The sequence below is a fragment of the Pinus tabuliformis genome, chromosome 9, assembly GCF_031772625.1.
Source record: "Pinus tabuliformis cultivar Carrire ecotype Pingquan chromosome 9, CPIR1, whole genome shotgun sequence".
Lineage (NCBI taxonomy): Eukaryota > Viridiplantae > Streptophyta > Pinopsida > Pinales > Pinaceae > Pinus > Pinus tabuliformis.
This window is the reverse complement of record NC_142307.1, coordinates 594934949-594959837: the sequence shown is the minus strand read 5'-3', so window position 1 is coordinate 594959837 and position 24889 is coordinate 594934949.

The window sequence follows — 24889 nt, the reverse complement described above, 5'->3', positions numbered from 1 at the left end:
ATTGGGTTGTTTAATGAACTATGATGCAAGTATAAGTTGATGATTGTATTTCGGTAATGTTTGTTTTGTACTCTTGGATCCAGTCTGAAAATTGATGAAACGTGGTCCCTGAAGGAAAGAAGGTTGTAGGGTCAGCACCTATGTACTAGTAAATGGATCGGCTAGTACAAGAGCTGAGGGGGTTGTAGCTCCCTTCCAGAAGTTGTTGGAAAACGAGAGAGGGTTGTAGCCCTCTGCAGGTTGTAGCCTGCGTACTGGTAAAGGACTGCACCAGTACATTGTAAAAGAAGTTTCTTATTAAAAAGAAAAAGACAAATTGCAGCAGGTGGTTTTCACCCACATTGGGTTTCCACCTTATATCATGGTGTTCATGTGTGTGGCTCTTGTGTGATGTTCTGTTCTGTTATTCTGCACCTGTTTATTGTTAATATGCTTAATAATGATCCAATGCATTTACTGAAGATTAAGCTAACTGAATTATAAGATCTCTGGATATACGCGAGTTTCATTAGACACAGTAGCGTGTACACGCGGGTTCACTTAATTGAAGTAGCGTATATGTTTCTGAGTATGAAATTTGAAAAGTTTTATTGATCTGATAATACTGATTCACCCCCCCCCCCCCCCTCTCAGTATTATTTCCAACATGAAGGACAATCACATAGTTTCTCCCTTCACAGTAATAGTTGAGGAGAATATACATCTAATGAATTTGAAAACTATCTTTCGCAACATGGGATTCAACAGTAAACCATAAGCCCATATAATTCTCAATAGAATCGGGTAGCTAAAATATCTTGAATATGGTTTGTTCCATGATGTTTTAAAAAAATGTAAAGTTGATGTTTTTGGCTTATGTGTTTCTATGTATAATATTTGTGAAAAAAACTTTTACATATCAAGCTCTTAGAAATAGTACTCCATATGGAATGTGGTACGACCACATTCCTTCAGTGAGACATCTTGGGGTCTTTGATTTCACTTGTTATGCCTTGATTTATGAGGAGAAAATATGTAGGCTTTAACCCCATAAAATTAATCATTGCAAAAAAAAATCTTAAAAAGCTAAACATATACAATGGAAAACACAAAAATAAACACAAGTATTTTACACTAGAAATTGAAGTTAGGAAAAATATAAATAATTTTAGTATATATCTATATATATATATATATATATACATATATCGTGGCATCCATAAACTACGAATCCATTTATCATGGATTAGAAGATAACCATAGTTCATTAACAAAAACTACAAATCCATGGGCCAAACCTCCATGCACCACAAAATCATTTAACTCAAAAATTGTGTGTCGAAAACTAAAAAAAATAGATGCAGAAATCACCTAAAAGAAAACTAGGCACCTTGCCTCCAAACACTCGCACAAGGTGGATTTTCCACTGCTGCACCTAGAAAAACATACAACACATGCAAGTAGTCATGCAAAGAATATAACACATATCCAATATTCTCTCACTTGTTGTTTTCTTTTCATATAAGGGGCCACAGGAGTACATGATATACATGATTAATAATCCACAACAATAATTCCCATTGTTTCTCTACACAAAGAGAACTTCTCTATGCTCACATGTTTTGTTAATAAATATGCAACATTCTTCAAAGTGTCCACCTTTTCTAGTAGCACCTTCTTGTCTTCAGTCATATTTTCGATAAAGTATTATTGAATATCAATATTTTTTGTCCTCGTTGATAATCTGGGCTCTTCACCAAGGAAAATACATTCTAAATATCATGTTCTATCATTACAACTTATTGCATCAATCCAATACTTGAAAACAATATTTATAACCATATTTATTCCTTGCTTGCATGATTTTATGCCATGTGTTTAACCTTTGTAGTTGAGAGTGTTGTTGAAAATGAAACAAGAAAATCATGATTTCATTTTGTCATTGAATTAGATTAGGAATAAAATTGTAATTCCACATCAAAAGAAAACTTGTACAAGTTAACTAAGTTAATTTGACTTAGTTGGCTTAGTTAATTTGAGTTGAAGGTCTAACTAGAGCCATCTAGAGTGTCTCCTACATTATAAGAGCCCCCGTTGAGTTTATTTTGATTTTTAATTAATTATTTTAGTTTAACCGAGTTAAAGTTAGTGAAACTAGTTCCAAGTGATGGACGAACTAGTAGGAGGTCAAAAAGTGGGGTGTTGCTTCATGTGTTCAACCAGTTAATTGATGATTCACTCATAAATAATTCATGCATGTTAGATCTAAGAGTTGCTCAGTTGACATTGGAATTCAAGGGAAGTGTACTATCAATTTTATAATTATTCGAATTGTACAAATGGTGCATGCAGTCAAAGGAAGGCCTATGAGGATTGCACAATTCATATTGAGGAATCTCGCTAATTAATTGGGGGCTAATTCCCAAGGAAACAGTGCAATGAAATAGGTACTTGGGCAAGCATAAAATTGGTTAAGTATTGGCATAGGCTTATAGTCTAGGAAGCTGTGAGATAGATAGAGATAGTGCAGAGGTTGCTCGGGCTTGTGCAAAGCATTGTAATCTTCTCAATATTTCTGACTAATGCAATATAAAAATAGGAGGGGGTTTTAGCTATGAATTTCCCTAGTAAATCATTATGCAATGTGTTGATTGAATTATTTCTCTTGTATGCTTCATGATTTATCGATCAATTATTATTTCTGCTAATGAGTAGAGTGGATTCAAGTCTATTGTTTTAGTAAATGAAAATTAGCAGTTTGAATCTACAAGGAATTTCTAGATGGCATTAGAGCTGAAATCACTATAGAAGAGAAGAATATGAGTTTGTCTTTGCAAGAAGAACAAGTTTTGCAGATCTATTCTACAGAGCTAGTACCAGGATCCAAATGGCATTCTGTGGTCTAATGCTCGAGTGTGCCTTTGTGGGTAGCTCGAATTGCATTTCTTGGAAGGATTGGATGGAAGAAATCATGGAAGATAACGTATTGAAGGAATACATTGATAACAATGTTTTGAAACTAGCAGCTGCAGATGCAAAGAACCTGACCGAGTGGAAGAAGAATGTAGCCAAGGCAAGAAGGATCTTACTAGAAGTAGGTCGATATCATATTGTCTCGGATCTCCACAAGAAGGAGAATCCACATGCAATGTGGAATGCCTTGACAGACTTATTTCAGAACAACAATGGAAACAGGAAGCTAGCACTGAAGGACAAGCTTCGAAAAATCAAGATGGAGAAGAGCAACACAATACCACAATAATTGAGCAAGTTCAGCCAATGTCGGGTTGATATTGAGAACATTGGGGTTATAGTTACTGAAGATGATCTGGTCAACCTATCACTTCACCTCCCCAAGAGCTGGCACAACTACTAGGATTTGGTAAATGGGAGGGAGAAGCTACGAGAGAGGGATAATTTGTGGTTTGACTTGTTGTAAGAAGAGATTAGGCGGAACACTGGGGATGGAATCTCATCCAAAAATGAGGATGAGGATAATTATGCCTTAGTTGGAAAAGTAATGAAAGGGAAAGGAAAGAAATTCCAATCCAAAGGATATTCCAATCAGGATGGTTAGAAGGACTTGTTGAAGATTAAATGTTTGCACAAGAAGGCTGACAAGAACCTCTAAGGAGAAGCGGTAGGTGAAGCTCTTGCTTCAAAATTCGAGTTGGATTTCACCCTCATTGCATATATGATGACATTGGTGATGGGTAGTGTATGGCATATGGATATTAGTGGAGCCTCATTTCATATCAACAGAAACAAAGAAATTTTCAATGACTTGGAGGAGTAGGACTTCCAGATGCACATCAAGATGGGAGATGATGGAAGGTATAACACAATTGACATATGTACTATTACTTTTCAGAAGCAGTCTGGTTCTCCTCTTATATTAAAAGATGTCACGTATGTTCCCGGTCTGAAGAAGAATTTAGTTTCAGTTGCTATTTTGGAAGATCATGGCTACGATGTAATATTTAGCAAAGGGAAGGCTTTCCTTCATCACATAGCCATAGGAGAAGTGAAGCAGATAAGTATTCAGGTGAAGAACCTCTACAAATTAGATGTAGAATATTGTGCAACATTGAGCACAAAACAGAGAAGGTGTAGAGCTGAGTGATCAGTGAATGAAATGATCTTGGTTATGAAATGAAATGTAATGGGTACTTCAAGAAGATAGTCTGATAGCGTCTGTAAGTCCAAGTCGAGGGTTGGGTAGTAGGGAGAGGCTCTGCCGATATGTGCGCAAAGGCCTGGAAAGTCCGCAGCTGTACGCGTGAACCCCTGCAGCTGAGTGCGCAGGGTAGATGTTATGAAACCAGCTCAAGAAAAAGACAGAAAAGATAGATCAACGCCTTAGAATTCAACCTCTTCAAGGGGGCAACCTCCTTTACATTACATAAATGAGAAATTCTTCGATGATTCAAATGAAAAAACCTCCTTTCTATATATAGGAGTCTAAGGAGTCACAATATAACCTAGCCAACCTAACAATAATAATATAAAGCCACAAAAATAACAATAGAGGGATTATATGGGACACAGTAATAAAAATATGGGGACAATAGGGGCACAACAATATTAATAAGGGATAAAACTACAATAGCAATGGGGTAATCACTAGTATTATAGGGACATATCATGCCCCTCTCCTTCAAAAAACGTGTTGTCCTCAACGCTTGAGTAGTTCTGGATGCTTCTGTATAAAATTCTCATCCTCCCATGTGGAATCTTTAGCAGATAAGTTCTTCCACTTGTTGAGATACTCCGAGATTGATCGATTTCGTAGTTGTCAAGTTCTTGTTTCTGTGACTGCTTCCGGTTCCAATATAATTTTTCCTTCCTCGTCAAGTTCTGGCAATATTTTTTGAACTGGGAGCTTGTCGCCAATAACCTTCTTTAAACATGAAACATGGAAAACTGGGTGCACTCGAGACACTGTAGGAAGCTCCAATTTGTATGCCATAGTACAAATCTTTTGCAACACCTTGTACGGACCAAAATAATTTGGTGATAATTTATTATCCTTCTTAGCTTGCTTGAGGGACATTTGTTTATATGGTTGTAGCCGTAGGAATACTCAATTGCCTACATCAAAACTTCTTTCACTGTGATGTTGATCTTCCTGTTGTTTCGTTCTATTCTGTGCCAACATGAGGTTATCCTTTAAGAGTTGGAGGACTTCTTGTTGATGTTCAATGTGATGTTCCACTTCTTGAACCTTATAATTTTCTCTTAAATATGATGTGATGGATGGTGGCTGATATCCATAAAGTGCCATAAATGGGGTCATTTTTGTTGCTGTATGGAAGGAAGTGTTATACCACCATTCAGCTAGAGGCAACCATTTGACCCAATGTGTCTGTTTATTAGATACAAAGCAACGAAGATATCCTTCCAAAAATTTGTTTACTATCACAGTTTGCCCATCAGATTGAGGATGATAAGATGAGCTATGAGCTAACTGAGTACCAAGAAAAGAAAATAATTTTGTCCAAAAATTTCCAGTGAAAATGGGATCTTTGTCACTTACAATAATCTTTGGGTTTCCATGTAGCTTTTGAATTGTTTCCATAAATGCAGTAGAAACTGTACTGGCTTTCAATGGATGTGATAATGCATAAAAGTGTGCATACTTGGTAAGTTTGTCAACTACCACCATGATGACACTCTTTCCCTAAGACTTGGGTAAACCTGTGATAAAAACCATTGAAACCTCCCCCCAACGTTGGCTTGGAATGGATAAAGGTTGTAATAGACCCAGGGTCTTAATTGTTTCAACTTTATTTTGTTGGCAAACCAAAAATTCCGCCACAAACTTTTGAATATCTGATTTAAGGCCATCCCAAAAAAATTCCTTCTTAACCTTGTGGTAAGTTTTTAAAAATCCTGAGTGCCCTCCTAAGGGAGAAGTGTGCAATTCCATAAGAATCTTTTGTTTGAGTTGGGAATTCTTACAGAGGTATAAGTGATCTTTGTACCATAGCGAATCATTTTTCCATCTAAATGTATTAGATGTACTGGAATCTTGTTGTAACTTTCGAATAAGTGCCCACACTTCTTCATCATTATTCCACTCCTCCCTTGCTTCATTTATCCAATCTGGCTGGATAATAGAAATGGCGCACAACAACGCTTCCACATCCTCATCCTTTCTTGAGAGTGCAGCTGCCACCACATTTTGCTTCCCTTCTTTGTAGATGATTTCAAAGTCATAACCCAACATCTTTGTGACCCACTTTTGTTGCTCTTCAGAGGATAATCTTTTTTCTAAGAAGTATTTAAGGCTATCATGATCTATTTTTACCTTGAAGTGTCTTCCCATTAGGTAGGGTCACCATTTCTTAAGTGCATGTAGTATTGCCAACATTTCCTTCTCATAAATAGATTTGTGTAAACACTTTCCCTTGATTGGACGACTTTCAAAAGCAATGGGCCTTTCATCTTGCATAAACAACACCAATTCCATTTCCTGAAGCATCACATTCCACAATAAAGGTTTTTGTGAAGTCCGGTGTAGCTAAGACCGGTGCTTGGCACATTACCTCTTTAAGATGTTGGAAGGCCTTTGTTGCTTCTGGAGTCCACGAAAATGCATATTTTTTCAATAATGTTGTTAGAAGTGCTGCTATTCTCCCATAATTCTTAACAAACTTGCAATAATACCCTGTCAACCCAAGAAATCCTCGCAGATGCTTTATGAATGTGGGGATTTTCCATTCCTTAATGGCTTTAATTTTGCTAGGGTCTACCTTAACTCCTTCATGAGATACAATATGACCGAGATATTCCACCTCTTGTACTCTAAAGAAACATTTTGATCTTTTTGCATATAATTGTTTCTCCTTGAATAGTTGTAGCACCCTGTCAACATGTTCAACATGATCCTTCCAAGACTTGCTATAGATTAGTATATCATAAAAAAATACTAACACAAATTTTCTAAGGAAGGGTTTGAAAATGGAATTCATCAAACCTTGAAATGTAGAAGGTGCATTGGTAAAGCCAAAAGGCATGACCAAAAAATCATAATGACCCTCATTAGTTCTAAATGTTGTTTTTGGAATGTCTTCAGTCTTCATTCTTATTTGATGATATCCTAAATGAAGATCCAACTTGGTGAAGTAAATTGATCCATGCAATTCATCCAATAATTCGTCAATGACAGGAATGGGAAACTTATATTTAATAGTGAGCTTGTTGAGCTCCTTATAATACGGACACATGCACCATGATCCATCCTTCTTGTGCACCAATACTACTGGAGTAGAGAAAGAACTTTGACTAGGTTGAAATATACCGGCCTCTAGCATTTTTGCAACCATACGTTCAATTTCACTCTTTTGGGCATAGGGATATCTATACGGCCTGATGTTTGGAGGAACACTTCCTGGAATCAAATGAATAGCATGATCATGATCACGTATAGGTGGGAGACCTTTGGGAGTCTCAAATACCTTGGAATTATTGTCCAAGACTTTTTGGAGATCTAGAGAAATAGATGATTTCGATGTGGAAACATCTAGCGAACATAGTTGTGCAATTACACATCTTTTTTCCTTTTTTAGAAGCTTTGTCATACTGTTAGAGCTGATTGTCTTTCCTGGCTTCCTTGCAATACCCCTTAATTCAACTTCCTTTCCTTCCGTAGAAAATTTCATGAAAATTTCTTGAAAATTAAAAGCTATTGTACCCAAGGATTGTAGCCATTGGACTCCTAGTACAACATTAGCACCTCCCATTGGAATGGAAAGCATTGGGCTAGTCAATACATATTCTCCCATGGATAGCTTGATATTATGGCACTTTCCAGAGCAATTTATCATTCCTCCATTTGCAATCATCACTTGATAATCTGGTGTTGGATATAGGAAGCAATTCAATTCCTTTGCTACCTTACAATGAATAAAATTGTGGGTACTTCCTGAATCAATCAACACTATTACCTTTTTCTTCTTGATTTGTCCTTCTATCTTGATGGTTTGAGGAGTGGTAATTCTAGCCAATGCATTACAAGATATGGTCAGATTCATTTATTCTTTATCTAAGCTTTGTTCCTAGAGTATATCCTCTTCTTTTGACCTTTCTTGCTCCTTTTCTTCTTCCTCTTCACAATCTATGTAGAATAATTTCTTCTCAGCACACTTATGACCTTTAGTGTATTTGCTATCCCAACTATAACAAAGCCCTTTCGCTCTTTTTTCTTCCAATTGTTGTGGTGTCAACCTTATAGGTTGTGCAAGGCTAAGGGTAACAACACTTCCATCTTTATAGTTGTGACTAGTATGCTTCCTGGTTGCCATAATTTTGCTTTCCATTTTTCTTGCTAACCTGAATGCCTTCTCTAATGAATCAGGTTCCCAAAGGTGAACATCATGTTCGATATTATCCTTTAAATTCCCTATGAACACATCAATCCTATGCTCCTCTGGAATATTTTTTACCCTTATGTTCAATTTTTGGAACTCCTCAATGTGCTCCATTATTGAAACCTTTTGTTTGAGACTTATCAATTGGCTAAAAAAAGTGTTGCTTTTCGTATCCTCATAATGTGCTGTCAATTCTTATGTAAAAATTTCCCAAGTGATAATAGAAAAGCCATTGATACCATACAAACTGATTTGGTTCCAAATATAAAGTTGCAATACGTACCTTTTGTGTGTTTTGCACATTTTTGAGATCAAAAAATTGCTCCATCTGTAATATCCATGTTGCAGGATCCTTGCCATCAAACTTCCTCATATCGATTTTTGGAATATGGTGGGTCTTTAATCCAACATTAGAGTCTATGGAATCATGATTAACATTTCTTTTGTTCTCATCATGATTTTTCCTTACTACCCTTTCACCATTAGTGACCATTTCTTGTAGCAACTTATTCATATTTATCTTCAATTCTTCCATGTTTGTCTTCAAATCTATTTTCAAATCATCCATCTTAGCTTCCACGTCATTCATCTTAGCTTCTACGCCTTTCTTTAAACAATCCATCTTAGCTTCTATGCCTTTATTTAAACCATCCATCTTAGCTTCTACATCTTTCTTTAAACCATCCATCTTAGATTCTGTTCCTTTTTGTGCAAGTGACACTTGTTGCACTTGGTCTTGTAATTTTGATATATCATGTTGCATTTCTTCCTCTTCTTCATGAGTCATGCAAGAGCTTTCAGGTTGCCTACTAGGTGTTTGCATTTTCTTTCCTCAGGGCATAAATTACTGATAATAATGCTTTACTATTCCCTTTCAATTCCTTCAAACTAATTTTTCAAACCAAACTTATGCAAAAATTTAAAAAAAAACTACACACATTTTTTCACTTTGTAGGAGCCTAATATTGAATCTGATGTATCTCTGTAATTTCGGATCATCCAGTTCTAAACTTGCAACCTGCAGTAGCCCTTTGTGTCCTCTTTCCAATGCCACCAGTCTGATCCAAATTGGATTCTCCAAGGAGTTATGCACAATCTCTCACAGTGACCTGATTATAGACTAGTTCAGTAAAGCAAGCTTGTACGACGTGCCAAGAGTCATTGTTTCGACTTTTGGCTCTGAAAAATATATACAAGAAACTACAGTCCATTATCTTTCTGTACCTTCTTATGAAATTTCAATCCAATGCTCAGAAAGAAAGTTATGACGATTTTCCCTAGGTCACCTATTTGGAATGTAATTCAGGAGTCTGCAAAAATACCAACTTCCATAGATCATATCTCCAAAAATATAGTGAGAAAAGCTTTGAAATTTGAACCCGAGATTCAGCGTGATTTCTTCTCAAATGGGTTTTTTTTAGCTTCTGAAACATTGCAGAAAGAAAGTTATAGCGAAAATGCCACGATGACCTGTTCGGAGCAGCGAATCCCTAGAATCCAAAGCTTTGATACCAAATGTTATGAAACCAGCTCAAGAAAAAATAGAAAAGATAGATCAACGCCTTAGAATTCAGTCTCTTCGAGGGGGCAACCTACTTTACATTACATAAATGAGTAGTTCTTCGATGATTCAAATGACAAAACCTCCTTTCTATATATAGGAGTCTACGGAGTCACAATATAACCTAGCCGACCTAACAATAATAATATAAAGCCACAAAAATAACAATAGTGGGATTCTATGGGGCACAGTAATAAAAATATGGGGACAATAGGGGCACAACAATATTAGTAAGGGATACAACTACAATAGTAATGGGGTAATCACTAGTATTATAGGGACCTATCAGTAGATTTGGATTTATTGGTGGAGAATAATAATAAAGATAAGTTTGCTTCTATAATTCTGTGTTATCATGCATCTGCCTTTATGGTTCACCTTTCTATATCTGGTTAATGAAAATGTGATGAATGTATGTGAATTTGGGTTCATTTTGTGTGCAGAGAGATTATGTTGGTTAAATGTTTGCTTAAAGAACCTGTTAAATAGTTCTAAATCATAACTGCTTCCTCCAAGTAGAATAGTACATTAATAAGAAATATATAATCACTCTGGAGCAATGCAAAGACTGAGCAGCGTGGAGCTATAGACCAGGGCGCGAACCCTCTAGTACACATCTAGACATCCTTAAGGTGTGGAAACCCGATTCCATCACTGTCCCCTACTACCTCGGGTGAGACCTCAGTCCGCGCTCCGCGGGCTGTTGCCGAAATGGTCGGTAGCTGTGGGATTTGTTTGGCTAAATAACTCTTCCGAACTTGGGTTAGGCCCAAACAAGATAACAAATGGTTCCATTGCAGGGACTGGGATCTGCCTAAGGGGTGTCTAATGTGGGAACACTGGAATCCTACAAAGAAATAACTCGAAGATCGGTGTGATCTGAATCTCCACGAGTTCATGGTTCAGGAGAATAGGAACTCGCGGATATCAGAGGAATAGTGGTTGGATCGCTATATATTCATGGATGTACATGATATCTTCTTCATAACATTCCTGATAGAATTGTATTAGTGGATCATGAAGTTAGCTGATAGCGTGGGGAGGTGCAGATTGGGACTAGCCCATAATGTGGACTCCGAAATTGGTGCGAAGGCTGGAAGCCACCGAAGATAGACTTGCGCGTGCGATAGTCCACTGGTTAGATTGGATCATAGGGGGATTTATCACTGAATTCGTGATAGATACAACTGTAAGTTACAGTGAAGCAGAAAGACGCTTTCTCCAAGGACCGCAGGGTAGGTGCATCAAATCATTGAATACTTGGATTAAGATGCTATTGTGTGAAAAAAAGATTTTGCACTTGTATTGATGTGTGTGGTAATGCAGAGCGAAAAGGGTTATCGAAGAACAGGAGAAGTAGAGAACAACCCATTGCTTTCTATCTCGTAGGAAAGCGAGGAGGATCTCACCAGCTTCTCGCCAGGGAGTGTGGTCTGATTGATTAAAGAACGGTTCCCACTGATACCACCTCCGTCTACGCCGCCACCTGCTTCACCCGCATTGAGTCCATCTACACCAACACCTTTGCCACCTCCTCCACCACCAAAGGCTGGGATGGTGACTGCAATCAAGTTACCAACATTCCAGGGTGTAGGGAATCAAGAGCCAAGTCAGTTCTAGTTTGTGATAAAATTTGTATGGGATGTGCAAGGCATAATAGATGAAAACATTAAGAAGGCCACATTGGTCAGTGCACTACAGGACTGCATGCTAACATGGTACATAAAATACTCAACCGACCATCCAGGTAAGGGAATAGCGGTGATCCAGGACACGCTGAATAAAGAGTTTGGTCGGCTAAAGTCTAAAGCCCAGTTGGTCATTGGATTCAAGGAGATAGCAATGTTGCCTAGTGAAACTCCGTGGGATTTGGACCAGAGATTGAAAATTACTATTCGTGAAGCTAACATGACTTTAATAGATGGGCAACATTATGCATGGGTTGTGGCATCCTTGACACCCCAATGGAGGATGGCTTTGTCACAACATAAGATTTCAACCCAAGCCAAGGCACTAGAGACAAAAATGAGGTTACATGCGACCCCAGTACTAGAACCAAGGTTGGGAGTTCAGCAAATCCAACTTCAAAACATTAGCCTGGAAGTGAAGAGTTTGAAGCAAGGAATAATGTCCTGACTAGAGGTGCGACCAGAGATAGGCTATATCAAATCTAAAAGCCAAACACATGACAAGGACCATTGTCCAGGTTTCTTGAACTATCTGGCTGGAGGAGGTCCGATGCCGTTAAAGGTAGAAGTACAAGCAGGACCAAGTACTGTGCAGGTGCTTTGGTGCACGATTTTCCAGGAGGAAAGGAAGCATGCGATAGAAAACTGCCACCTATTATAGAAGTACAGCTAGACCTCACAACAATTGTATTGCAACTTTTGTCGATCAGTGGGACACGATGAATGAACATGCCGAAGTTATGACTTAATGCTAAAGAGAACCCCAACCTACTAGGTACAGACTGAGGTGCGAGGAGGGTTTTAAGGACGTAGTAGAGGAAGAGGATTGGGGCCCGGGTGGGGCCGTGGACAGTTAATTTGTTATAATTGTGGAGGATAGGGACACTACGCGCGTGACTGCATTAACCCAACGAGGATCTCATGCCCCTACTGTGAGAAGTTTGATCACGATTTAATAGACTATCCGATTTTAATTGGCCAGTTAAGTGAAAAGGGAGTACTCCAACCTCCACCAACCTAGAATATCCAAATTATGCGTGAAAAACCTCGCGAAGAAGACCATAGCATAAAAATGGTACTAAGAAGTGACACAACTAAAGGAAATGAAGGCAGGGATAGGTGCGACACACCTGTGAAGGAACAACACGCGGAGCCGATGTAAGGAAGGATGGGGCCAAGAGAAGCCCAGCAGAGCTTCATGGAAGCTTTGAACCTAGATAGGAGGGATCAAATGGAGTTAGGAATGGATGCCTCCATGGTCACTACCTTTTTGGAAACCTGCATGAAATTTTTGCGTGATCGTAAGGCTATTCAAAAATTGCAGGAGTTGATCACCAAATGTGCCAGATCCAGTGAACCCCAGGTCATTCAGAAGATAGTAAGACATGCTCTATGCACTGGATGGCAGATGAGACTGACAACACAAATCGGTGACTATGAAATGGATCAAGTTATCTTGCATTTAGGCTCAGATGCGAATGTACTGCCTAAAAAATCCTGGGAACAGATGGGAAAGCGTGCACTGCAATGGTCCTTGATTCAATTACGAATGGCCAACCAGCAAAAGATATTACCAATGGGCTGATTACAAGGAGTGGTGGTAAATATCGACGGTGTAAGTACCTAGACTGATTTCAAAGTTATAGAAATTGTTGACGACAACAATCCTTACCCAGTGTTGCTAGGAATTGATTGGGCTACAAATATGAAGGGGATTATTAACTTAAAAGGACACAAGATTACCTTTGAAAAGAAGTCACTACAGGTGGTAGTTCCATTGGATCCAGTGGAAGGAGAACGCTATACTGAACCCGTACGCGATGAAGAAAGTGACAACGAACTGGATCGTATTTATCAAATAATAACGAAAGACCAAGATCGGATGCATTCTGCCTAGAATAGAGGAACCTTGTGGGAACTTGATAACATCTACACCACGCACTCTGTGGAGGAAGCAGAGCGATGGCAGAATCGATTGTAGGGAGTTACGACACTCAACTGTAATATGATGACATGGTTAGTACGACGCATAGCAACAGAAGAAAGACCCTGACCAGAGGAGAATGGTGTGATCATCGAAGCGCAACTCGGCCCTCCCGGTACATTATGCGTAATAGGGGAGCAGCCCAGTGTACCGGAAGATAAGTTGTGCGCACCTAGAGGGCAGCCGCAGAAGTTGGGATATAGATGACGGTTCTAAGTCCAGATTAGAGGATGTGCATGGTGGCCATGATGGCATAAAGCGGTAGAGTGAAAGATACATATGCACAATGGACGACTGACAAGACAACTGGACCTGTGCGAAACATAGGGAGTGTCTGGTGCAGCCCACTCCAACACTGATGACATCCGCAACAGAGTTTAGTAGCTTTTGGCAACCATCCTGCAGGGGAAAACATGACTCGATGAGTTAGAAGAAACTAGGGCCAGACTCCGCGCACAAAGTAGAAAGCTAGATAAAGCAATTGCAAAATTACAGTTAAAAGTTGCCTACCTGGTGTCGAGCTGTAAAAAGGGTCTTTTTCACCTCTAATTACCCAACATTAACTTGTCAATCCAGGAACGATTTTTTATCTCAAAGAGTGTACTCAGTTTGAGGTTGTCATTTGTCAGAGTAATGCTAATAGTATAGTGCTCAAGAAAATATAAGAGTAAATGGATGCTTGAAAGAAAATCTACTTACAACAAAATACTTTGAAACCTAAATCATGCACTTGGAAAACTAAGCAACATATCAGTCAAGGGTCCAGTAACGATAACTCATCCCTTTGGAAACTGATGTAACCAAAATCAATCAAGGAATAGATCGTCAATCTGGGGACTAGATAGCAAATGCCAATGCCCACTACAGTTTTAGATCGTTCTACACACCAAAGAAATCAATAACGTAAATAACAGGAAATGGAACAGTAATTAAGAAATGGAACAACAACTAGAAAATGTAGCAGAAACTATGTCTGATGAACAAAATCACATTAATCTACAGAAATAAGTACAAAAATCTCACCCTACAGAAATCAAATGTCAATCCTTACCCAAAGGGTAAATCGGACAGCAAATAGAAATGGAACGGCAACCAATTACCAACAAAACATAGAACAATGCTTAGAGCCTATGGTGCTGAAATAAATGATACACATAGCGCATAGAAATATTAAGGAAATAGTAATCTGAGTTTGATACCGCAAGTATTGATCCCGGTTAGAAAGCATAACGATCGCAATTCATATTTGATTAGCAATGTCAATTGAACAATAATCGTATGAAGCATAAACCATAGACAAATACAGTAATACCAATTTAAGAAGGTTACAGTTTGGTTACTCTGCAGTTAAACAACAATAGCATTCTGTAAAGAATAGCGATGTTACATTAATGACTTTAAAGGAACAAAAATACGTTATAGGACCAGAATGCATGATACAACTTTCCTGTTGCAGAGAACGATATATGAAATATAACAAAGCTGCGATATAAGATAACAAAACACACTAGGTCACTGATTAAAGCTGATAATACAAACCACACACGAACTAAAGATAATGATACAGGAGCAAGTGTCCCACTAGGGCCGAGCCCTTAGCCTCCAGGGATACATTGCTTGAAGTTATTCCAGAATCACAGATGAAACAACAACCAGATTTATATTAAAACATTGAAACAGAGTTACAGTAAGTCTCTTCTCAACAAGAGTCGATGATCAAAGTTCAAGTACAGAGCAAATTTACATGACAAATTAACAGTCTCTCCCGGGCTAGCAATGCTACCCCTACTTATAACAACTGAAGCAAAGATATCAAGGATGTAAAAATAGTTAAGCAGCGATCCCTCAGGATGAAAAGATCCTGAGGGACTTGCCAAGCTGTTAATCCTCAGCTATCCAGTTGTTTTCTTGCACTGAGTTGATATCTCCTTTTCCTTTCCTTGGCTGAGATGTTTTAATTTCGATCGTCTTGTTTGCATATGGTTCCCCGCCAAAGGGACAGTGGTTAGCTTGTCCCTGTCTTTTTCATTGGAGCGGCAATCTTTAGTTTTTGCATTTTCCTACATAAGAAATAGAAATTATTAGCATTTTATGTTGCACATAAATCTTTATAGATTTTGTCATGATTTCCCATTATCTACCTAGTTCATGATGCAAAAATGTTACGAGTTCTAAAGAAAAGATGGCAAAATAGTCAATGAAAACATACCTTCTTCAATACTCCACACACCCCCCTGCTTACCCTTTTTCATGCTCTCATGAAAAAATTGTAGTTGACATGTAAGGTAGTGAGAGAGAAGGCTGGAGATGGGATCTCATGTGGTGGCCTACAGCCATGATGCCTAACAAGGGTGTTCAAAAAGATGGCCTGGTTGACCCTCAGGCATCTTATACAGGGCTTGGTATCCAGGTGTAGGGTGCCAAATAATCGGACTTCGAAACCTATATCCTAACCAAGATGGCCCTGCCCTCAAGATAATTTTGCCATAGAGGTTCAGATGATCAGCGGCTAACTTAAAGTTCTCATAATTAAATGGTTCCCTGAGTTGGATGTTCGGATTAGAGGTCTAATATCGAAATTTAGTAGCTGCAATGGCAAGGTCCTTAATGGTAAAGAAGTATTCTATCCCTTGTTGATTGATTGCTATATGAATGGGTTTTAACGCGTCAATCACACCCGGAGCCCTCATAAGGCTCCTGTGTTGGTTCCATAACTGTAATGGATCTCTAGGCTCAGCTCTTACCCATAAGTCTAATCCGTTTTCTTGTCTTTGGAAGGCATTATAGGCTTTAAGTCATTTGATTTGATTAACTCCAAATGAAATAAATTCTTGCAGTTGGATATCCCCAACGAAAGGGCCAGGGTTCTGCTCTATGTCCTAGTCTAGTACAAGGTTATGTAGTTAGAATTCACACAGTAATCTCTGAACCTTCACTCCATAATGCTTACAACAATTTATAAAATCATCAATGGTATTAATTTGTATAGGGGCTCCTACTTTGACAACCTTAATTCTCAATTGCAAATATCATTCCATTAAGAACAAGGCATAATTTTTGGCAGGGACTCTACATGCTAGGACGTCAGTTTACAAAGAGCATAATGTATCCATCTGTCTGATAACTACATCTAATCTATGAGTTACCTTTGCAACCTTTTCTTGTTCTTTTCGCCATCCTTGAAAGGCTTGGCTTTCGGATAAATTGACATTCCTCAGCTGTTGTTGTAATTCTTCATACTTTTCTCGAGAAACTGTTTGTTTTGTGAATTTTTCAACTTCTTGCTACGCTTGCATCAAACCCTCTAGTAGGGTTACTATCCTCGGATCGCTGTCCCATGCAGTAGTGGCCAGTGGAAGATTTACTTGAATCTTCCTATTGTGTCACCATGTGTTTATAGTCTGTATTCTTTCAGAAGACTGTGTCTCTGTCTGTACTTCCTTGTCACAGGCCAATGTATCATCCGTTTGTACTTCAACATGAGCAATAGTGGGATGCTGTTTCTTTTGTTTTTGAACAACAGTTTGTGCTTTAACAAGAGTTTGAACAACAGACTGTTTTTCAACGGTGGTTTGAACAACAGACTGTGTTTCCACAACAATTTGAATAGCAGACTATTCTTCAACAGCAATTTGAATAGCAGACTGTACAGGGGTGTTTATAAGCCTTTTCTTAGGGGCTCACACCGGAGTAGCTGCATGTCTTTCCCCTGAAGTTCTTTTTGCTCTCCTTCTCATTCTCAAAACCCTGATTTGTCGCCGAAGTCGAGCTATCACATTTAATAACCTTTGCTGTTCTTTTCGTAATCGTTTGATCTCTTCTGCTTCCTTAGAAGGAACAACTGTCTGTTTACTCGGGCCTGGACTGTTATCTTGTCCAACTCCTTCGTTTTCCTCTTGGGGTGCACCTTTGATGATTTGTTCAGGCTGCTTAAGAGTAGAAACCCTAGCTAGCTCTGTTACCTCCTGGGTAACTTCCACCCCTTCTTCTTCATGCAATTCTTCTGGTGTAGTCTGGCTGGGGGCGAATTGTTCCCCTTCTATGTCTTCATCATTTCCTCCTCCTGTCATGCTTTCATCATGAACAGCATGATTCTCTTCGTTTTCTTCCTCGTCGCAAAATTCCTCGAGTGCATTTTTATTCTGAGCAGAATGCTCTTTCGGTTCTTCCTCAGTCTGGAGGCTTGGCGGGTTGAGAGGCTGGCCATATTCATCCATATTGGCCAGAATTTTGGCCAATTCATCCTCTTGTAATGGATTTTGCAGTGGACTCTCTTCACGTTGTTCTGCCTCTGCCTCCTCCTACTTAGGTTGCTCGGTCTCTTCCTCTGTCTCTCCTTCCTCATTTCCTTCTTCTTCTGTCTCATTCTCTTCTCCTTCCAATTGTGGGGGTTGCTCATCCCCAATTCATCTATCTCCACAGGCTGGCTAGTACTTCCTTGGGGATTTTCCAATCTTCCTCTAATCCATGCCAATCTAACTTATTTCCTCTGTTTTGATGGTTTATCTGGTGTACTGGCAGTGTGTTTTCATTTTGGGGCTGGTGGAGTCGGTGCCCCATCTATTATAGAAATTAGTTCTTCCCAGTTGCTCTGTTGCTAAGCCAAACTGTGGCTAACTATCAGCTGTATCAGCCCATGGTGACTCACCACCGATTCCACATGTTGTGACTTTTTCCTGCTTCGGGCAACATCATGCAGTAATGAATTTAAAAATGCAGGTAGGCTCATAGAGAATTTTTCTTTTAATACAGCTAAGAGTTTAAGGTGTCGTGGTCTTAACACGTCTTTCCTGCCTTCAAAGGTGATGTAGCTCTGGAAAATCCTCGCCAATTCTGCCCACGGCTCTCCTAATGCTGCTGGTAGGACTCCCTTTCCTTTGACTGTCAGGTTCTGGCCTTCATCCTGGAAGATCTCCATGATCTTTTGTAGTCTCTCCTTCTTCAGAGTCCACACAGGTCCAGTGGCTGGTAGTCCTGAGACCTCTGCAATTACGTCATCGGTGACTGCTATATGTTTTCCCTTTACTGTGGAGTGATTTTCTTGTGAATTCTGCAAGAATTCTATTGCCACGGTCTCGTTGGATTCCTGAATGCGATTAAGATAGACTAACCATCTTGCCCTTGCCAGGATTTCCTGTGCATTGTCGAAAACTATCAATACTTATGGTTCTCTTTGAATTGACCTTCCTCCCATGCTTTAGCTCACTGTAAAAACATAGAAACGGCAACGGAACAGCAAGTTGTTCGAATTGTTAGAAACACAGAAGAAAATAGTAAAATCACAAGGCTCGTTCAGATCTTCGTAGTTATTGTAGACGGAAATATCTTAGGAACATCATGCAAATTGAAAAACGAGATACCGTTAAGCCTTGCTATTCCCAAGTAAGAATTTAATGAGTGATAGCCTGACACGTATGTCAGCAAATTATGATGTCAGCACGCCCCCCCGCAAATGAAGGAGTGGAGGGCCGGTCTGTTCTGGTACAGGGTCATAAAGGAACAGCGTATGCAGCAATGCCATGTTTACAAAAGTAGCAGATTACCGAAAGCAAGGTGTATAATTGGATTGCTTAATAAATAAGAAAATACGGTTACATGATGCGAGGCTGGGAGGATAGGACAACTGACATGCATAACGAGCGTAATGCGGTCATTGTCTACTTTTTCTGTCATGATTGGTTATAATGGGTTTTCATGCGTTTAATGGTTCGGGGAAGGGATATGCATAATCCTATTTGACAGATTACAAAGGTATAATACCGAGAAGGGTATTAATGATGACTATTGGTGTATAAGAAATGTGACTTCAATACCATTAGCAGAGCTCTACCGCCGACAAGTGTCCATAACCTTGGCAGAGTTGTTTGTTTCACCCATGGAACCATGATCCTATATGTATGCGTAGGAAGTTCTATTCAGTGTCAAAATGGAGGTCATTATGCTGGCTTGATAACCAGTTAAATCATAATGCCATTCACTAGGAAGGAGTGAAAGGTGGACAGGCCAGCTCATGATGAGACCTTATGTTCCAAGGACTCTTTATTTTTTTCGATGTGCCTCTTGAACCGTATCCCTGGTGTGGTGGCCATAGTGGGAATGCCACTTCACTTTCTTCCTTATGATCATGGTAGGTTGGCTCTTGATGAGACCCCCTATCCTGCATTTGACAATTCAAAGCATTCGTCTTTTTTTTTTAATTATTTTTATAACATGCTTTCCCATTTATACACAAAGGGTGGTTCAGCCCTCCTTAAGAGTAGGAATGGTGGAAGAAGTCTTAACATCTCAATAGAAAAATATAAGCCCTTTTTTCTTATTCCTTAATAATTATCAAAGAAGATTATGGGAATTTAAAAAGAACCAGCATGATTAAGATGACGAATCATGTCAGTATTAGTAGGGTAGTGATAGAAAAAGTAATAAATAATTGTGTCCTTCCTTCATTCCTCGTTATCAATTCAAAACAATTTCTTGTAAAAATAGCAGTTTATATAATTCTCTAATTTCAGTATGCTTTTTTCTTTGTATCCATTGCATGAGTGTATGGCTGTGCTCCAAAAGACCTGGAACAACAAGGATCTATAGGCATAAGTATAAGGAGTACAAGAATGTTGTTGTTTGAAATAGGAAGGGCAAATGAATACAAGTGTTGTTCCTTTAAAAAAGGGACAGCAAAAATCGCAGGTGCCATTCCTTTTGAAAAAGGAATAGCAAAAACCGAACATGCCGTTCCTTTAGAAAAGGAACAATAGAAAACCAAAAGTATTGTTCCTTTGAAAAAGGAACAGTAGAAATGCAAGTGCTAAAAAGTGTCGTTCCTTTGGAAAGGAACAACAAAAACGCAAATGTCGTTCCTTTGGAAAGGAACAGCAAAAAAACAGCAAAAATCACAAGTGTTGTTCCTTTGGAAAAGGAATAGCAGAAATCACAAGTGTTGTTCCTTTGGAAAAGGAACAGCAGAAAACCCAAATGTCGTTCCTTTGGAAAAGGAACAAAAAAATTCACAAGTGTTGTCCCTTTGCAAAAGGAACGACAAAAAAATTCAAATGTTGTTCCTTCGAAAAAGGAACAGCAGAAAAAGTCAAATTCCATTCCTTTGGAAAAGGAATAGCAAAAATTGAAAGTGTTGTTCTTTTAGAAAAGAAATAGCAAAAATCAAATGTGTTGTTCCTTTGGAAAAGGAACAGCAAAACACTCAAATGTTGTTCCTTTGGAAAAGGAACAGCAAACCACACAAATACCATTCCATTGGAAAAGGAATAGCAAAAATCAAAAGTGTTGTTCCTTTAGAAAAGGAATAGCAGAGCACTCAAATGTCGTTCTTTTGGAAAAGGAACAGAAAAATGAAAAAAAGAAAAAGAAACGGCTGAAACAAAGGTGTTGTTCTTTTGAAAAAGGAATAGCAAACAAAAATGTTGTCTTTTTAGAAAAGGAACAACAAAAATGACAGTGTTGTTTCTTCTGAAAAAGGAACAGCAGGAAAAAACAATGGAAATACAAAAATATATACAGAACAAAGAAATTATGTACAAAGTGTAAAAAGGTGAATTACTTAATGAATTATAGGTGAGGAAGATTGCTCTTCCCCCTGTAGAATTTGCATATCTGAGTCCTCGCATAGTTGCTGACAGAAGGATTCCCGAGTAAGTGGTTTTTGGTATAATCGAACTCGGTGGCCATTTACTTTTAAGGTATGCCCAGATCCATCAATAGTTACTAGAGTTAGGGTGCCATTATCATGTACCTTCTAGATTTCATATGGCCCTAGCTAGCAAGTCTGAAGTTTCCCGGGAAAATCCTGAAACCTGGAATCATATAAGAGTGCCCAGTCTCCTTCGTGGAAGACTTTGTTTTTAATGAGAGCGTCATGCCATTTAGCTCGCTGTTGTTGGATTAATGTAGTGTGTTGAAGGGCAGAGAGCCTAATTTCATATAGCTCATTGATCTGCTGTAATCTATTAACATGTGCCTCGTTTAGATCTAGGCTGACTTCTTGTGTTGTTCGCAGTGTTTGGATTTCGAATTCTATGGGGAGAATGGGTTTCTTTCCAAACAAAAATTGGTACGGTGAATAGCCAGTAGTGCTTCTCCACATTGTTCTGTAGGCCCACAAGGCTTCTGGTAGTCTTGTAGCACAATCGCGTCTATGTGGTGCAATTTTTTTTGTCAGGATAGCTTCTATTATTTTGTTGCTGCTTTCTACTTGACTGTTTGCTTGTGGGTGGTATGGAGTAGTAATTTTATGCTGAATATGATAGTTTTTAAGTGTTGCAGCAACCTTATTACTAGCAAACTGTGGTCCACCATTAGTAATTATGTCTCTTGGAAGCCCATATCGCACAAATATATGAAACAGGAATTGTATGACAAAATCCTTTGTAGCTCTCGGTAATGCTTATGCTTCAACCCACTTGGTGACATATTTTGTTGCCACCAGAATATATGTTTTCTGATTCGAGGATGGGTTAATTGGACCAACAAAATCAAGTGCCCATCGCTCAAATGGTCCAATAACAAGTTGTGGGTTTAGGGGCATTTCATCAGCCTGAACAAGGTGTCCTGCTCTTTGACAACTGTCACAAGCTTGAACGAACTTCTTTGCGTCTTTGAAGATCATAGGCTAGTAATATCCTATTTGCAGCACCTAATGTCTAGTTCTCTTATCGGCAAAGTGTTCGCCACATGGTCCGTCATGACAAGCTTTCAAAATATAAAAAATTTCATCCTCTCGGACACATCTCCTGATGTGCATTTCTGCTTCTGTATGGAATAGGTAGCCCCCAATCCAGGAAAATCGAACACTTCGCTGGACAATCTGTTTTCGCTCATTGGGGGTCAAATGTTTTGGTAATTTACCTACTGCTAAGTAATTCACAACATTAGCATAGCAGGGTGTTTTAACAGTGACAACAAACAAATGCTCATCTGGGAATTGATCTTCAACTGGTGCTGCATCCACTGGTTTTGGTATTCACGAGAGAAAGTTAGCTAAAGGATTTTCCTTTTCGGGTCTATCCTTGATTGTAATATCAAATTCCTACAATAAAATCAGCCATCTAGTTACTCTACCAGTTGTGATTGGTTTATTTGCGAAATATTTTATGGCAGAGTAATCTGTATATAAAATAATAGGATATCCAGTAATGTAATGCCTAAACTTATTGATAGCATGCATTACAGCTAGAAATTCTTTTTCAGTAACAGTATAATTGAGTTCAGCAGGGGATAAATTCTTTCTAATATAATAAATTGCATATAGCTTTTTATCTTCTTCCTGCCCAAGGACTGCTCCAATAGCTGTATCTGAGGCATCTGATGAAATCTGGAATGGTAGGTTCCAATTTGGTCCACAAAGGACTGGAGCTGTGGAGACAAGCTTCTTCAGATCTTGAAAATCACGGTCACATTTTTATGTCCAAAGAAAGTCAACATTACCTGTTAGTGCATATAGAGGTGCAACAATATGTGAATAATGTTCTATAAATATTCTATAAGAACCAGAGAATCCAAGAAAACTGCATACCTCTGTTTGAGTGGTAGGGGTGGGAATTAGCAAAATTATTTGGATTTTGACTGGGTTTACTTGTATGCCAGCAGCCAAGATATAATGGCCTAGAATAAGTCCTTCAGTCATCATCATATAGCATTTTTCATGGCTTAAGCAAAGCCTGGTGGCAATGCAAGACCTTTTCTAGCGTGTCCAATGCTAGATCAAAATCATCTCCGTACGGTGTAAAATCATCTATGTAGACTTCGAACCCCTCATTTATTAGGTCTGAAAAAATGCTGAGGATAGCTCTTTAAAATGTGGCAGGAGCATTGCATAAGCCAAAAGGTAAAACTTTGTAGGCAAATGTTCCCCAAGGATAAGTAAAAGTAGTTTTGTCTTGGTCTTAAGGGGCAATCTGAATCTGATTGTATCCACTGAAGCCATCTAAGAAAGAAAAGAATTTCTTTCTTGCTAAAGTGTCTAATACTTGATTAATGAATGGAAGGGGAAAGTGGTATTTTTGTGTTTCTTTGTTTAGTTCTCTATAATCTACCCAAATCCTCCACCTTACATTCTTCTTCGGTACCACAACAAGTGGAGAGACCCATTTACTATCGGAGATAGGGTAGATGAAGTTAACATCTAAAAGTTTTTGGAGTTTAGATTTTACAACGTCTTTTAGATGAGTATTAAGTCTCCTTTGTGGTTGGTGAACAGGTCTCGCATCCTTCTCTATATAAATTTGGTGTGTACATAACTGGGGATCAATTCGTTTCATATCAGGGTAGTCCCATGCAAATGCCACTTTATGTTTCCTCAATAACTGGATGAGTTTCTTTTCTTGTCCTAAAGTTAGGTTGGCATCAATGCTTAAAGTCTTTCTTGGATCAATTTCCACAATTTTGCTATTCGAGACAGAGGTAGTAGGTATTGGTTGATCATGCGTATCTTTAAGAAGATCCTCTTCCAATTCATTATCAAATGCCGCTTCTATCATGTGACATTGTACGTGGGATCTGGGTTCGGTTGGCTAATGAAATTATTAATGGCATCGTCTTTTGTTTGGTCTTTGAAATCGAGAGCCTCTTGTATGGTTAATGGAGATCTAATATTTTCTGTGAGGTATGATACAGGGTGCTTGTTAGTTTTTATTGTGGTGACACTTGGCTGCGCTGGGGGATATAAAGCTAGATTCTTAATATTTTCCCCCTAGTAATGGTCATATTACCTTGTCGGCAGCCAATATAAGCATCGGCAGTTGCGAGCCAAGGTCTGACTATGATCAACGGATGTCTGTCAAGTCGGTTTTTAGGGTTTATTATCAGAAAATCGGCCAGGTATTCCCAGGAATCAACAGATACCATAACATCCTGTAGTGTGCCCTCTGGCCTAACTACAGATCGATCAGCCAGTTCTAATAAAGTGGAGGTTGGTTCGACGGATGTAATGCCCAGTTTTTGTCAAGTAGCGGTTGTTAAGATGTTAATTGCAGCTCCTAGATCAACTAAGGCATTTGAGAAGGTTTGACCATAGATTTGTACGGTTAATATTGGATTTCCTGGGTCTTCGTATTTAACTGGTGTTTCTTTTCCTGATAATAAGTCAGATAAAGTGCCAACTACTTGGACTTTTGGGTTGTTTGTTATTGTCCTCCTTGGTTTTTTTATACATAGTTCTTTAATAGTGTTTGCATATATCGATATGTCTTGAATGGCTTGGAGGAACGGGATTTTTATATACAGGTTTTGTAATTCTCCCAGAATGTCAAAATCAGGATGTTGTATAGGTTGAGGTATAATTATGTGTTCTGGGAAT